The sequence below is a fragment of the Plecotus auritus genome, assembly GCF_963455305.1.
Source record: "Plecotus auritus genome assembly, chromosome: 8".
Lineage (NCBI taxonomy): Eukaryota > Metazoa > Chordata > Mammalia > Chiroptera > Vespertilionidae > Plecotus > Plecotus auritus.
The window spans coordinates 58,151,667-58,168,477 of record NC_137782.1 but is presented as its reverse complement, the minus strand read 5'-3'; the positions used below and the strand labels follow the sequence as shown (position 1 = coordinate 58,168,477).

General features: G+C 39.0%; 1 protein-coding gene across 2 annotated transcripts in view; it reads left to right on the top strand.

Moving 5' to 3' along the window:
• Positions 1-16,811, top strand: part of RAB27B (RAB27B, member RAS oncogene family) — a 136,130-nt gene that overhangs the window by 98,875 nt on the left and 20,444 nt on the right. The window lies entirely within an intron of this gene.

The window sequence follows — 16,811 nt, the reverse complement described above, 5'->3', positions numbered from 1 at the left end:
GAAACATCAATCAGCTGTCTCCTGCACACCCCCTACTGGGGATGTGCCTGCAACCAAGGTACATGTCCTTGACCAGAATCGAACCTGGGACCTTTCAGTCCACAGACCAGCTCTGTATCCATTGAGCCAAACCAGTTAGGGCAATTCTCTTTGTGTTTTTATTTAATTCTGTGAATTGGTCTGAAGTGTCTTGATTCTGTCTTTTTCTGAAGTATCACAGTAGGCCATTCTGTGGGTTCTCTTCATGTCTCTTACTGTTAGTACAACTTATCTTGGTTGAAGAACTAGCCTTTGTGGTATATGCTCAGAATGATACATAGCTCTTGTCAGGAGTTTATAAAATTCCCCTTTATCCAGCCCAGGCCTTTTATTATCTCACTTCTAATGTTTTCATCTCATTTTATCCTATTTGTTCAGACAACTTTCATTTGAATTTTTTGGTAGCTTTTTGCTTGTGGCTTTTTTTACATTTGGAATCCAGTAATACAAATATGTCTTTGTAAGTTCTAGCTGAACAATTTGGTATTTCTCCTTACTTCTCACCATTTTATTGCATCTTGTTTCAACACATCTTTAGACTTAGTGTAGTAGCAAACATGCAGATTATTATATATTCAATTAAATGCCACTGGTAAAGGGCAGAGTGGTTTTCCCAAGTTAATTATTTACAACTAGTGGCCCGGTGCACGAAATTCATGCACGGGGTGGGGGGGAGAGTTCCCTCAGCCCAGCCTGCACCCTCTTCAATTGGGGACCCCTTGGGGGATGTCCGACCGCCAGTTTAGGCCCGATCCACAGGAATTGGGCCTAAACTGGCGGTCGGACATCCCTCTTGCAATCTGGGACCACTGGCTCCTAACTGCTCACCTGCCTGCCTGCCTGATTGCCCCTAACCCCTCTGCCTGCCTGCCTCATCGCCCCTAACTGCCCTCCCTGCCGGCCTGATCTCGCCCCAACTGCTCTCCCCTGGCGGCCTGATCTCACCCCCAACTGCCCTCCCCTGCCAGCCTGATCTCACCCCCAACTTCCCTCCCCTGCCGGCCTGGTTGCTCCCAACTGCCCTCCCCTGCCAGCCTGATCTCGCCCCAACTGCCCTCCCCTGCTGGCCTGATCTCACCCCCAACTGCTCTCCCCTGCTGGCCTGATCTCGCCCCCAACTGCCTCTGCCTGCCTGATCACCCCCAACTGCCCACCCTTGCCAGCCTGATCTTGCCCTCAACTGCCCTCCCCTGCCAGCCTGATCTCTCCCCCAACTGTCCTCCCCTGTCAGCCTGATCTTGCCCCAACTACCCTCCCTTGCCAGCCTGATCGCCTCTAACGGCCTCTGCCTTGGCCCCCACTGGCTTTGTCTGGAAGAAAGTTGGATGTCTGGAAGATGGCTGGTCAACCCAGTCTAATTAGCATAATACCCTTTTAGTAGTATAGATAGATTATATAGGATTGCTTAAATGCCAGCGGGGGGGGGGGGGGGGGGGGGAAGCCAGTAGGAGGAGATGCTCTTGGCAGACAAAAATACACAATCCCTATATCTGGACTGGTAGCCAGCCATATGCACTATACTGCCAAACAGGTCATTAAACAATTGAACTGCTTTCTTACACCTTACACCAAACAGCTGTTGCCCTTAAAACCCCTCCTCATCCCCCCCTTAGGTTCTGCCTTCACAGTTCACCCAGATTAGGTTCTGATTGGTTAGTTTCTATGCCAATCAACATCAAAAGCTCTGCCTCCTAGGCAGCCATTGGCTCCTTGCACTTCACCCAGATTTGGTTCTGATTGGTTGGTTTCTATTCCAGTCAGCATCTCTGGGCCTATCAACGGGCCTGATCAGAGAGGTGGGGCTGATCAGCAGCCACCGCGGAGGCCCAGAGAGAAACAGAGGCTTGGCTGCTAGCCAGGCGAGTAGAGAAAGAGAGAGGCAAGGGCTGATCAACAGCTGCCATAGAGGCTACAGCTCAGACCCTGCTTCTTTGTCCAGGCCTCTCTCTGGGCCTGATCTGCAGCCCCCTCAGCAGTCAGTGCTGGGTCGCCACAGCAACCCAGCACTGACTTCCAGTCGGTCAAGCCTTTGGTCGTTTTGGATGTTACAGACCGTGGGTTTTTATATATTAGGACAGCTTTTAGAATATGAAGCTCAACCAATGTGAGCCAAGACAAGTCACAATATGGATATTTAGATTGTGTTATGAAGTGTTTAAGGCCAGCTAGGAACAAAATTTCCAGGGAGCGGTTATAGGGGGTTTGACTTCGGACACCCCCGCCTCTTTTTTCAGTGTCCCTCCACCTGCCCATTGACCTTATTCTACTAGGTTTCCTCTCTATTTTCCCGTTGAGGAATTTCATAATATAAATATGCCTTGTTCTAATCTTTGCTTCTTTTTCATAATTCATTTAACAAAATATGTTGTGTCTTTTTTTATCAGGTACTTTACTAATGAAAACTTGCCTTGGAAGACATGGGTTTAGGTAATTGTGGGAGGTAATGAGTTTGATGAGTTAACCTAATCAACACTAATGAGCAAGCTAGTTAATATATTATCTCCTTGGTAATTTCTTGCCTTAATATAGTTAAAGTTGCTTCTTTTCACTAGACCAGGGGTGGGCAAACTTTTTGACTCGAGGGCCACAATGTGTTCTTAAACTGGACCGGAGGGCCAGAACAAAAGCATGGATGGAGTGTTTGTGTGAACTAATATAAATTCAAAGTAAAGGAGTGGAGGGGAGAGCAAGAGAACCCTCTGATCTTTCGGCTCCGTGGGCCAGATAGAACAGCCAAACAGGCCGGATCTGGCCCGCGGGCCGTAGTTTGCCCACGGCTGCACTAGACCCATAAGGAATGAGTCTCCCATAAGGACTTCAATCATCATGGCTGAGCAGATGCTGGGATCCAATAAAGTCTTTATGTACACCTCAAGAAACCGTCTACAGAGGCCACTTTTAGAGAACAATTATGGGGGCCGGGGGAGAATATAGGAAAAAAACAAGAGTTTTTTTTCTAGAATTTTGTCTTTGTATCACATAGGGGAAGATCAAGCATAACTTTATTTTAAGATATGTGGGGTTTGAAAAATAAAGCAGGTAAATTATAAATTTTTCTAATCCTCCAAAAGTTCTCTATAATATAGGTTCTGAGTATTCAACTTCACTGAAATTTGTCCACAGGAAAACCTGCCTGTGGAGTCTCATATCTTATGGAGCAATTAATTAATTATCCTCTGTTCAGGGATTAAGTCCAAAGTGAAAACAGGGGCTCAGTAGCAAACATCATCCTTTCGTTTACAGAGAACGTAAATGTTATTAGCATCCTATGGTGATGATGCTTTCTGGAATTTTCCTGAAACAGTCACCATTTTTTATACATTTAAAAACATGAACCAGGGAACTTATATGCACATATGCATGATCCATAGATACAGACAATGGAGTGGTGAAGGCCTGGGAGGGGCAGGTATGGGCTGAAAGGGGTCAATGGGAAAAACAACAAAGGAGACATCTGTAATACTTCCAGCAATAAAGATACATTTCAAAAAAGAAACAAAATAATGTGTTGCCCCATCTGGAGCCTTGCATATGGGATCATAGAAATGAGGGTTTTAGCCAATGAGTCTCTTGCATGAGATTCTATGATATTGCACGTTATAATGAACAAAAAGAAACACAGCACTTTGTAAGGCAGAAGAAGGACTTTGGGTTTTATTTTCAGTTTGATAGGATGCCATTGCAAAGTATTAGGCAGAACAGTGATGTGGTCTAATTTACAGTTTTAAAAGAGAACTGCTTGTTATATGGTGAATGGATGGGGGAAAGGCAAAACTGGAGGCATGAGGACAAGTTAGGAGGCTCTTATGGATTGCAGTGACCAGATAGTTTGTTCAAATTAGAACCCTTCTGAGAGTGGAAGGAGATGCTATTTACAGAACAGGAGGCGAAAACTGGGCATGTGGTCAGCATACCAGGGCATGCGGTTGCTTTAGCTATTGCGGTTGTTGTTGGGGTAGTGGGACCTTTTATGCCATTTTATTTAATCCCACAATAAGCTCTATGGGCCCAGAGCATAGTACATGGTGATAAATGTTTATTGGGTGAGTAAATGAGTGAATCTGGGGAGATTAGTATCCTTGCTTTCTAAATGGCTATAAGTAGAATATGAGTCTAATTTTGATTATATATTCCATACTCTTTCTAATTTCTTACCAATATCCCTTTATTTTTGCTTCTCACTGTTTCTGAAGTGTCTCACATGTATTTCCATGTTCTTTTTTCATTTCCTCCTCTCTCCTGGGTTTAGTGTTTTACATATAGAGGTTTTGTAAATGTGTTTGCTGTACTAGTTTTTATCAAAAGCAGAAATCTTAGAGGTCATTGACAGTGTAGAGTCCCCAGGCAACTTTTTGATCTTCCCTTTGAAGCACACTGTGCCACATTTAATGCACAACTTCATAAGGCCTCCACCTGGGCAGTCTGTCAGGGTCCATTTAACAACACTGATGGTGCCCTAATGTACCACTCACTTCTTATACTAAGAACTTCCTTCTCTGTCTTCTTCTGCCCATCCAGGAAATTAGTACCACCTTACTCTCAGGTAAAGGGAGCTAGGCATCGTTTCTGTAGTATGCCATCCCCTCTTTACAATTAGAGTAGTTTTTTGATTTTTTTTTTTTAGAAGTTAGATGCTTTTAAAATATTTTTTAAAATTAATTTCAGAGAGAAGAAGTGAGAAGGAAAGATAGAAACATCACTGATGAGAGAGGATAATTGGTCATCTGCCTCCTGCATGCATCCTACTGGGATCTAGCCTGAAGCTTGGGCATGTGCCCTGACTAGGATTCAAACCATGACCTGCTAGTTCATGGGTCGATGCTCAACCCCTGAGCCACACCGGCCGGGCTAGGGTAGCTTTTGCCCGTTGGAAAACTTGCACCAAATTCTCAATATAAAAGGTAATCTCACTTTCCTACTTTGAATTATGGGCAGAGAAAAATTCAAGTGTGTATATTTTACAAAGTTTGTATTGCAAATTGTATCTATGTCTGGCTTACTCCATAAACATTCAAGCAGACTTATTTTCTGATAAGATCAGGTAAAATAAAAGACTGGCTTTAGGGAGTGGGTGCACAGTCCACTCCCTAAAGACCTTTCCATGCTTGATGTACCTGTATGCATGTGTGCATGGTGTGTGCGTGTGTACATACATGCCTGTGTGTTCATTATGACCTTGCCAATTCTTTGCAATCAATACCTGATGTAACCCAGTCAATGCTGTTATGCTGGAGAAAAAAAAATGTTCCAGCTTGCATTCTTATACTCATTCCTCAGATTTTATTTTACTTATGTGTGTTGCATAAGAAAATATAAACCTACTCACCATGACATATAGTATATCATTTGCTGACATTTGTAAAATAATTCGATTATTCAACAAGGACACCTTACCTGTAGTTGAATTTATAAGACTAGTTTCTGGCCCTAGCTGGTTTGGCTCAGCAGATAGAGCATCGGCCTGCAGACTGAAGGGTCCTGGGTTTGATTCCAGTCAAGGGCACATGCCCGGGTTGCAAGCTCAATCCCTAGTGGGGGGCATGCAGGAGGCAGCCGATCCATGATTCTCTCTCATCATTGATGTTTCTACTTCTCTCTCCCTCTCCCTTCCTCTCTGAAATCAATAAAAAAAAATAAGACTAGTTTCTGTTTGAGATCCTAGGGAAAGTCAGCTCTTCTAGAAGTTGGAAGAGTTTCAGGTGTATAATATCATAGCCCCACCCTCTGCTTAATTGGGGGAAATAAAATGGACTTAATATTAGCTTGTGTTAGTCATTGTATAAATATGAACTAGAAGACCAGCTACCGATATTATCAGAGAAGGGCAGAGCCAACTTTATTCTCAAACATAAACTCCCCAATAGTCAATGGAATATTTACCTTAATGTATTTAACAGAAATATATAGACACAACGAATGTGAAACTTCTTTCTTTATTTGTGTAAGTCGAACTTATACTCCTGAAATTTAATATGCAAGCATTTAGCTTTCATAATGTTGCCTCTCATTGTACCTACCAAACTGGGCTCAGATTTCAGCAGGAAAGCTTTTAGTTTAGCCAGAAGGAACCACACACTTGCAGTTAAGCTCACTGGAACCGTAGGAAACAAGACAGTGAAGAAATATAGGTGGATTTTTCTGTTTAAAAGTTGACAATGATATAGGAAGGGCATTGTTTGATGTTGAAGAAATAGATTGATTCCCAAGAATTTCTTAAGGACATAGACCTTAATAAATTGGGAAGTGCCAGATAAGCAGATGTATTTTTTTGTGACAGATGCTTTATTGTGATTCTTTCCCCTCTAAGATGTTAACATTTACTCTCAGTATTTTGACTTAATGTAGTAAATTATGATATCTGTCCTTTTGTTAAAAAATACCAGAAAGTAATATGTAGATCTTTAAGGGGAAATGTAATGCTTTTCCTTGGGCAGGAATGGACTTCAGGGTGGCGACCTTGCAGAAATGAGATACAGTGTAAGCCAATCCGAGTTCTTCCAGCAACTCAGGGTAGAGTGACTCTGGAAAGTACAGGCAAAGCTAATTTCCTAAGAACTGACTCATACCAAGTCTTAGCTTATGAAAACTCCAACTCTTGCCATTTATTTCTTTGCTGAAATCATGATTCTTTTCTCAGTGAGCAGTCACTGTGGGTTGGAGCAGTCAATAGAGTATGTTTCCAACAAAAGTCCCTTTCTCAGTGTTGTGTAAGTCTGAATAGCAACCTTATTTAAGTATAATTTCAGTCAACTATGCACACTTTTGAGTATTTCATGGCTTTTCTCAGCCCAAAATTGTGATTAACCTGAAATGTGTGCAAGTTCTGAAGTTACAGAACACTGGAGAGCCACAGTGCCCTGCCAGGATTCTCTTCATGATCAGACCTTAGCAGGCTCCTCGCCAGGCACTGGGAAGCTGCCTGCTGCTTCGTCTGAGTAGACATTAAAATGCACCAAACAGCAGGGAAAGGTGGGCATACTGTAAATGTCTCTGTGCTAATGATGACTTTTCTTTTCTCACCACAACAGCTGGGGGTGAAAGTTGTCAAAGACAAAATTATAAATGTTTTATATTGGAAAATGCCAGGTGAGTTTAAGACATGGTCAAATTATTAGGTTACTGCCAGGAAGTAAACAATAGACTCATTAAAGCTGTAATTAGTCATTGTTGACATATTTTCGTTTTTATCAGGGCTCCAGGGGGGATAAAAGTGAAATAATCTAGTGCTTTGTTAAGTAGAGGTAAAACCAGCTTTTTAAAACTCAGCCATGCCTTTTCCTTGGGATTTCTCTACCACCATTTTTTTTTTTCCTGAGGAATTTGTTGACTTCATCTTAGGCTATAAAGTAATTTGTGAATTGATTAATTATTTGTGGTTTTGTTACATTGTATCATTAGTCAAAATGTTTTCGTTCTTTATGGTTCCTTATTTCGTGGCAAGTCAGGAGTGGAGGGGGAATTCATGGTGATGGAATGCATTGAGCCAGAGGTTTTACATACTTACAACTACAGATAAAGACCATAAGAATCAGGAGTTAAGTAATTTGTCCATGGCCACATGTTGGGTAAATGGCTAAAAGTAACTCAGGGCAATGGACTCCAATAGCTACCTTTTACCATTACACCACTGTCAACCCTTGATCCTGCAGATCCAACCTCAGCAGCCAAGCCTCCAGAATGTGTGCTGTGCTTCTAAGCCAAGTTTCCTATACCCAGTGACACTGGGTACACATTCTGCCTGCAGGACCAGTGCTCTGCTCATCCCAATCCCTCTTTTCTTCTTTTCCTATCAAGTTCCAGCTCTCATCTCACCTCCTCCATGAAGCCTTCCTAATTACTTCTGCTCACACTTGCTCATCCTTTGAGTTTTTCCTTCTCCTCTAAACACCTTTTAGTCTTAAAGCCCTAGATTTTCTGGTGTAGACCTCATTTTAAATAATTAGTCAGATAAAGGGGACTTAATGTTTGTTTATTTTCTCTCCCACATAAGAATTAAAAACCATGTGTAATAGTCTTCCTTATTTTCCATTCAGCCTCATATCATACATATTGCAGAAATAAGATTCCAATTTAGAAATTTCTATTTACACAAGCACTACATAACGTAAAGATCCCCTGTGAGACAAATAAGCACTTCCTTTGGACTAACTCCATTCTTTGTAGATATAATCTCTCTTTTCCAACATTTGCTAAGCTTCTTGTTAAATAACAGCCAAAACAATGACCAGCCAACATTCTTTCTTTAAAGAGCTCTTGGATTTCTTATCTTCCTTATTCTTGGAGTTACCTTATGTTTAAGTGAGAAAATTATAATAATATCGCACGTCTTATTTTCATAGATATGTGCCTATGAACCCATCGATGCTGTCTAACGTGGCTTCCTTATATCTCTGAGAGGCAGACTTCGTGGGCACATTTTGGATTAGTCTATCTTTTCTCAGATAATGAAGCGAAGCAAAGCAGTAGAAGTTGTCATGACTTCCTCAAAGCAGCAGCCAGATGGAAACATAAGTCAGTTTGCAAGATGATTAGACCAACATCTGAAAACTTAGCAAAGTGTCTTTTAAATGAGCATCTCTTTAAGTTAAAACCTTATCTGTTTTTCTACATGAAGACATTGTTTAAGAGTAGATGCGTCTGTTTATGCATATACACTTAATGTCCTTGGACACGTCACATAACTCAACAGAGAAAAGAGATGGGTTGACTGAAAAGGAGCTGTCCTATGACTTGTGCTGGTTGGCCCATTGAAGCAGGTGAGTATGGTCCTGACGCGTTACTGTCTTAGGAGACCATATGCCTTCATTAATGTGGTACACTCTTCACTTCAATTAGCCAGAGTATAAATTAGGAATCATTCATTGGCAGTGAGGAGTCTCTGGGGTAAGAGGAAGGGCCATGGTTCTCAAACTTGTTGGAATCATCTGGAGAGCATCAGAAGATACTAATGCTTTTGTATCACCATTAGAATTCAGATCTACTTGGTTTGGGGTGTGGCCTGGGCATCAGGGAGTTTTTATTTAATTTTTATTGAATTTATTGGGGTGACATTGGTTAAGAAAATTATATAGGTTTCAGGTGTACAATTCTATAATACATCATCTGTATATCATGTTGTGTGTTTACCACCCCAAGTCAAGTCTTCTTCCAATCAACATTTATCCCCCTTATAGCCATTTCTACTATACCCTGTTCTATACCCCACTTTCCCTTTGGTAATCATCATACTGTTGTCTGTGTCTATAAGTTTTGTTTTTGTTTTGGCTTAATCTCTTCACCTTATTCACCCAGCCCCCCAAATCCCTCCCTTCTGACAGCTGACCATCTGTTCTCTCTATCTACAAGTCTGCTTCTATCTTGTTTGTTTATTTATTTTGTTCATTAGATTCCACATGTAAGTGAAATCATATGGTATTCATCTTACTCTTACTGACTTATTTCACTTAGCATAAAAAGCCTCCAAGTTTGAGAACCACTGAGTTGGAAACCCCTTTTATCTTTTTCCTGATTGATCTCAAGAAGACATTGGCCTCTCTGTAGAGACTTCCTAATCTGCTCTATGACATCACAAGCTTTTCCAGCCTTGAAGATATATAATTTGTATCAAAGATTCTTTCAATATAAGGCTTTGCAGAATTTTAAGTATTTTATATTTCTTTCTCTTGCTCCCTAGCTGGAGTTTTGGCTAAAAGACCTAGGAGAGCATTAAAGAAAAATATGACTCCCTTATGAAAAGTAAGTCATGCAGCCCCCTTATAAAGACAAGCAGAAAAACTTTCCAGGTCAAATACTAAATCTTTCAGAACATTATTGAAGCTTAATTTATTTAATTTGAACATTCATGCAACATCTTCTGTGCATGTATTTAGAGTGAGTACAATACCATCTTGGGAGCTACTAATTGTCAGGGAAACAAAATTTAGGATATGTGAGGGAACAAAAGTTACATGTAGCTGGAAAAGCATAGTAAGTGCATTGTAATAATGGGTTTCAGCAGAAGAAGGGACCATGAGCTGTGTGCCAAGCTTTGCTGATGGCAGTCAGCAAAAAGAAATTGCTCTAAACCATAATAGGATCAGGTCAGATAAACTAACTCCAGTTGGTTTTCTACACTAGAATGAGTTGAGTTGTTGGAGGAGGTTACACAGCTCAACCTTCTGGAGGACCTGCTAGAGGTGAAGAATGATGATGGAGAATGTAATTGGCAAAGCTGGGTGCTCTTCTGTTGTAACTTAGCAGGATATTTAAACTCCAAGTTCCAGGACATGAGTGCAGAGAATCTGTAGGCTATTCTGGAGAGGCTCTGGAATTTGTATTTGTAAATCCCACCGAGGATATTGATGACCAGCCAGGGTTGGGTCCCACGGGATAACATATGCCGTCAAGTTTCATTCCAGTGGTATTTCACAGGGTCCTGGTAACTGGTCTGCCCTGATGTTTCTCAGTGAGTTTCAATTACTCAGTCCTCATTGTGAGCACATTTGCTCAGCACATGGGCTCTCAGGACCCTGTTAAATGATAAATATTTTTACAATAATAAATTATTTTATTTAATTAGGTCATAGACTATATTGATTTCAGGAGGGTATTATTGTTTGAATACACAGGGCACCATTAGTAAGTGGCTTCATTATAAACAACTATGAATTAACATCTAGCTAAGACAAATCAATTATTTTAAAAAATAAAATAGAGTATTCTTACACTGTTGAGCTTTAAAAATAATAGCTTTACTGAGGTTTAATTCACATACCATAAAATCCACCCTTTCCAAGTATATAACTCAGTGGTTTTTAGTATATTTGCAAAAATATGCCAACATTACTATCTGAAGTCAGAACATTTTCATCATCCTTAAAAACAAAACAAAACAAACAAACAAACAAACAAAAAACCACTCCTCATACCCATTAACAGTCACTCCCATTGCTCCTCTCCACATTCCCGACAAATACTACTTTGCATTCTGTCTCTATGAGTTTGCCTATTCTGGATATTTCATATAAATAGAATTATAAAATATGTAACCTGTTTCTTCTGGCTTCTTTCACTTAAGCATAATGTTTCCAAAGTTCATTCATGTTGTAACAGGTATCTGTACAGCATTCTCTTTTTATGGCTAGGCAATATGCTATTGTATGGCTATACTATATTTTATCTCTTTATCCATTGGTAAACATTTGGGTTATTTCCATTTGGGGGCTATTATGAGTATTTGTGTACAAGTTTTTGCATGGACATATGTTTTCATTTCTTTTGGAAATAAGCCAAGGAGTGGACTTGCTGGGTCTAAGGGTCACTCTATGTTTAATATTTTGAGAGAGTGCCAAACTGTTTTCAGAAATGGCTGCACCATTTTACATTTCCACCAGTGACATAGGAGAGCTCCATTTCTACATATCTTTCCTAGCACTCGCTTTGTTCATATTTTTATTATAGCCATCCCAGTGGGTGTGAAGTGGTTTTTCATTACAGCTTTGATTGGTACTATTCTAATGACTAATGCTGTCTTAGAATCTTTTCACATGCTTATTGGAAATTTGTGTATCATCTTTGGAGAAATAGATTTAAATCCTTTGTCCACTTATTGGTTTGGTTATTTATCTTCTTATTTTTGAGTTGTAAGAATTCTTATGTAATCTGGATTCAAGTTCCCTATATGATTCACAAATAGTTCTGGGGGTATATTTTCACTTGTTTGATATGTCTTTTTAAGCACAGTGAGTTTTTCATTATGATGAAATGTATTTCTATACTTTTTTCTTTTATCACCTGGTTGTTGGGTATTATATTTAAGAAACCATTGCACAATCTAAGGTTATGAATATTTACTATTTTTTTCTAAGAGTTTCATCGTTTTAGCTCTTACACGTAGGTCTATAATACATTTTTCATTAGTTTTTATATTTGTAGTAAGACAGCAGTCTAAATTCATTCTTTTGAATGTGGGTATCCAGTCGCCTCAGAAGCATTTGTTGAAAAGAATATTCTTACCCATTGAATTGTCTTGCCACTCTGGTCATAATTGGCCATCAATGTAAGAATTTATTTCTAGACTCTCAATTTTATTTCATCGATCTGTTTGGGTGTCATTAGTCTGTGCCACATTGTATTGATTACTGTATCTGTAGTAAGTTTTGAAGTTGGAAAGTATAAGTCCTCAAACTTTGTTCTTCTTCGGGCAAGATTATTTTGGTTTTTCTGTGTTCCTTGCATTTACATATTTTAGCAACAGCTTGTAATTTCTGGCCAACAACAGCTAGATTTTGATAATGGGTTAAACCTATTTGTTGCTGGGTTGTTTTAAAGATTAAATGTGTTAGTCCTTAGTACTTAGTGCTTAGAACAGTAACTGGTATATAATAAAGCAATATAACTATTCTTAGCTCTCATTCTGTTATTATTTGAGTTGTCTCATTTGAGTTGTCTCAGATATCCCTTTCCAATAATTTGATGTTTTGTTATTTTTAAGTGCATTTGTTTTGTGTGTGGCAGTTTCCCCTTCATAGTACAGATATTTTTCTTTGGTAAAACTTATTATACTTATATGAAAATTCCGTTAATTGGTACATTCTATTGCCCAAGTGTAATTCTTACCTCTCTGAAGAAGCAACCATAAAATCCTATATTGTAATAGTGTAGAAAAGCATCTATGAAGTTTCTAATTACTGTTTCTAAATGTCATGAAGTTTTTAAATTAAGAGTACCATCTAAAGACATTCTTATTCCAATCCATAAAAAAATTATTCCCCCATTGGCTTAATACTCTGTAAGTTGGGCTAGAAGCCAACTCCCCCCTTCAAATCATTGATGTGAGCTGAAGACTGATGTGTACATTTAAAGTGAACGTTCTTTGATGCACTTGCTCATTGGTTACAGGGATGTGCCAGCACTCACAGGGCTTCTTTTGGAGATTTTGGAGGCATATGCCAACGTCCTGCCTTACAGTTGAGAAAGTTAATGTTAATTGCTCAAAACCATTTTGCAGTGGGTGTAGAAATACTGCAATGGAACATAAAATAAACCCTTCAGTGTGAAGCCAAAAGCTATAGGCCAGTTCATTTTAAGATCCTCTTAGCTAGATATCAGGATAGCTAAGCAATCCTCAATGTGGTTATTGTGTGGCTTTTTCAAAACTGGGATTTATGAGTTAAATTAAGTTATACAGGAGATCTGCTAGGAAATAGGTTTCCTTTCCATGGCTTTATCTTAGCTATACCATGTGTATTACTTAATTTTATAGCTATTACTAGAGGCCCAATGCATGAAGATTCGTGCAAGAATGGGCCTTCCTTCCCCTGGCTGCCGGCACCTCCTTTGCTCTGGCCTGGAGCTGCCTTTCTGCCTTCCCATGCTGCCCAGAGTGGGTGGGGCAGTGTGGAACGCCTGCATTGTTGCCATGGCGACGATGCAAGCATCCTGCCCCTGGCTGCTCAGCGCCTGTGTATGCAAATTAACACACCATCTTTGTTGGGTTAATTTGCATACTCACTCCTGATTGGCTGGTGGGCGTTGCGAAGGTACAGTCAATTTGCATCTTTCTCTTTTATTAGTGTAGAAACAATAAAGGCATATGCCTGAAGTGGGCTTCTCAACTTTCTAGCATTTGATATCAATAAAGGTTTTAATTTTTAAAAAGAACAAAAACAAAACAACAACACAGAATCACTATAAGTGATATAGAAAATGAGCTGTAAGAGGTAGGCAAAAGTAGGTTTACAGTTGTATGTGAACCACAGAGTTTATTCTTGTATTATTTATAAATTATTATACCATTTTCTATATGAACAAATATAAACCTACTTTTGCCAACACTTGTATTAATCAGACAGAATGTTATGCAATTGTGGGAGCTGGCTCGGCAGTCTATGTAAGCCTGTTGCTTTTCTGTTTTGTGTTGTACCTGAAGTCAGCAGAACCTAGGTCAGGAAAGAAAGATGGATATGAAATGGGGGAGAGCAAGGAGTCCACAAGGTCAAATTGAGATCCAGGAGGATGCCTGGAACTTGCCTGGGTCTCTCACCACCTCTGGCCTCGATGGTGCAAATGACCAGTTGAAGGGGCTATGCCTTCACCATGGAGCTGCACACACACCCAGCCTAGGATTCAGAGAAGCTAAACAAGGTCTTTTGGGAGCTTCAGAAACTGAACATCTATTTTTTTTTCCTGTGCCTACAAGGTAAGCTGACAGATCAGTGACAACGTATGCAAGCTCCAAGACCTGTGCTCATAGCGTGACCCTGGACATACATTGGGTTTCTCTGAATCTGAAACAACTACTTTATTTTGTTTCTACCAACCATTTACTCATCTGAAGCCAAACACCTGCATTGCTTAGACTAACCCTGAGCTTTGGGGCATATCTGCTAACATATTTTTAAGCATATATCAGTGAGGGGTTTGCTTTCTCTACAGGGGTATAAGTGAGCTTCAAGGGATAATGCTAGGTCATTGCTCTCCTGTTCTTTTCAGCAAGATTCTATTTAGAAAACCTGTCGATATTGTGCTACAACTGAGGACAAAATAGTTTTGTGCCTGGCTGGCTCCTGCTGAGTTCTAATGACCCAATAGCAGCAAGACAGATGAATGGATCAATGTTCATAAACAGAATAATTTAAAAGTTTTTTTCAATTCTGGTAAAAATATCTTAGATCAGGGAGCAGCCCTATCCTGACCCTAATTACAAAGATTATTGGCAAGCTGCAGGGGTCTCAGTAAGGGTACTCCTTAAGCAAATTGGGGTTTTAACAATGCCAAGTTCAGAATTCCAAGGCCTACTAGAACTTGACTCCACAGCACTATGTCCCTTGTGGGTATATAGAAACTGGAGTCAAAGTGGAGAAGGACTTATGAGGGGTAGAAGACATTTCAATGGAAAAAATTATAATAGAAAATAGTATTACTGAACTATGGGCCACAATATGAAAATTAAAATAAACTCTTGAGGTAATAAGACTGGTCCTTTCATTGGCTTTTTAAAACCTTCTACAAATAAGTACAAATACACAGAATGGGACACATCAAGTGGAAAAAATAAATATCAAAACATAGGGAATGTAAAAATTTATATAAAAGTAGATTGTACAACTTCATAAAGTACATTTGAATTTATAGATGAAATGATTAATGTTCTACAAAATTACAAGTTTGCAAAATTGATTCTAGTGAAGACAGGATTAAATGGACCAATTATGCCCTAACTGGTTTGGCTCAGTGGATAGAGCGTCGGCCTGTGGACTCAAGAGTCCCAGGTTAGATTCCAGTCAAGGGCATGTACCTTGGTTGTGGGCACATCCCCAGTAGGGGGTGTACAGGAGGCAGCTGATTGATGTTTCTCTCTCATTGATGTTTCTGACTCTCTCTCCCTCTGCCTTCCTCTCTGTAAAAAATCAATAAAATATATTTTAAAAAATAGACAAATTACCAAAGAAAAAATAGAGAAGGTGTAATTTAAAAAACATCCCATACAAAATCACCAAGACATAGAAATTCTTTCCAACACTTAAAGAAACATAATCTTAACAGTACTTACACTACTCCAGAGCATGGAAAAAGAAGAAAAACTTTCATATTCTTTTAATGAAGTGAAAATAATATAAAGCTTAAAAACAAAGATTGTTTCAACAAGATAAATCTTATTAAACTGATAAAAATTAAATAAAACACAAGAAACAAAACCCAGGAGCACAGTAAAAGATAATATATCATGATAAGTGAAATTTACTTTATACATGTGAAGATGTCAAAGGAAATCCATTAATAAAATAAAGCTAAGGAGAGAGATCAGAAGATCATCTCAATAGAAGAAGAAAGGGTAATTGACAAATTCAATAGCCACTCATGTTAAAGGCCACCAGCATCTTGCTTAGTGGGAAAACACTAGAGAATTTACAACTAAAACCAGGAACAAGGATGCACATTATTTTACATGAATGAATTCCTCTATAACCTGAGGTGGGAAAACCTTCCTAACTGTGACTCAGAATTTGATTTCTCCTCCCCCAAACAACATCAACTTAATGTCTTTAGGGTGGCATAAACACCATGAGCTTAGTAAAGAGGCAAATGAGAAAATGTATTTGCAAACTCATATAACAAAGTTTTAATATTTCTATCTGTTCAGTATCAATATATGATTTCTGACCTATCAAATACTCCAAAAGCCTAAAATTTGATCACCTTCTCTATGAGAAGGCACAATGTCCATAGAGCTAAGTTGAATAATTTTTAGAGATATGTACTTAATTTTTTATGAAAAAACTGTCCTGGTGCCTGAACTGCTTCAAAATAATATGGTATAGGGAGAATTTTGGGTACATGAAACAAGATTGGCCATTTATTAGTAATTTAGAAGCTGGGTGAGCAGTATATGGGGGCACGCTACTATTCCCTCAAGTTTTGTATATTTTTGGAATTTCTTGCAATAAAATGTAAAGGAAAAAATAAAAGAATGTTCATATAGTTTCAAAAGATACCACAACATTAAGCCAAAGGAAAAACTGTTACTTTTGAAAAAAAAATTTTGAGAAATAAATGTATTTATTGGTTTAGAAGTGAGTTTTGTATGTGAAAGTCATATATCAATGGAGATAAATCTATTTAAAACTGAATTATGTTAGAACTTTACACTTTATTTCCAGGGTAAGCTGAAATTCAATAGATTATTGGTTTAGCTCTATTTTTTTAGATCCCTTGGTCACAGAATGAAACAAAATGGACACTTTTATTTTTTAAAATACATTTGATTCCTTTAGTAGACACATTGACCATTG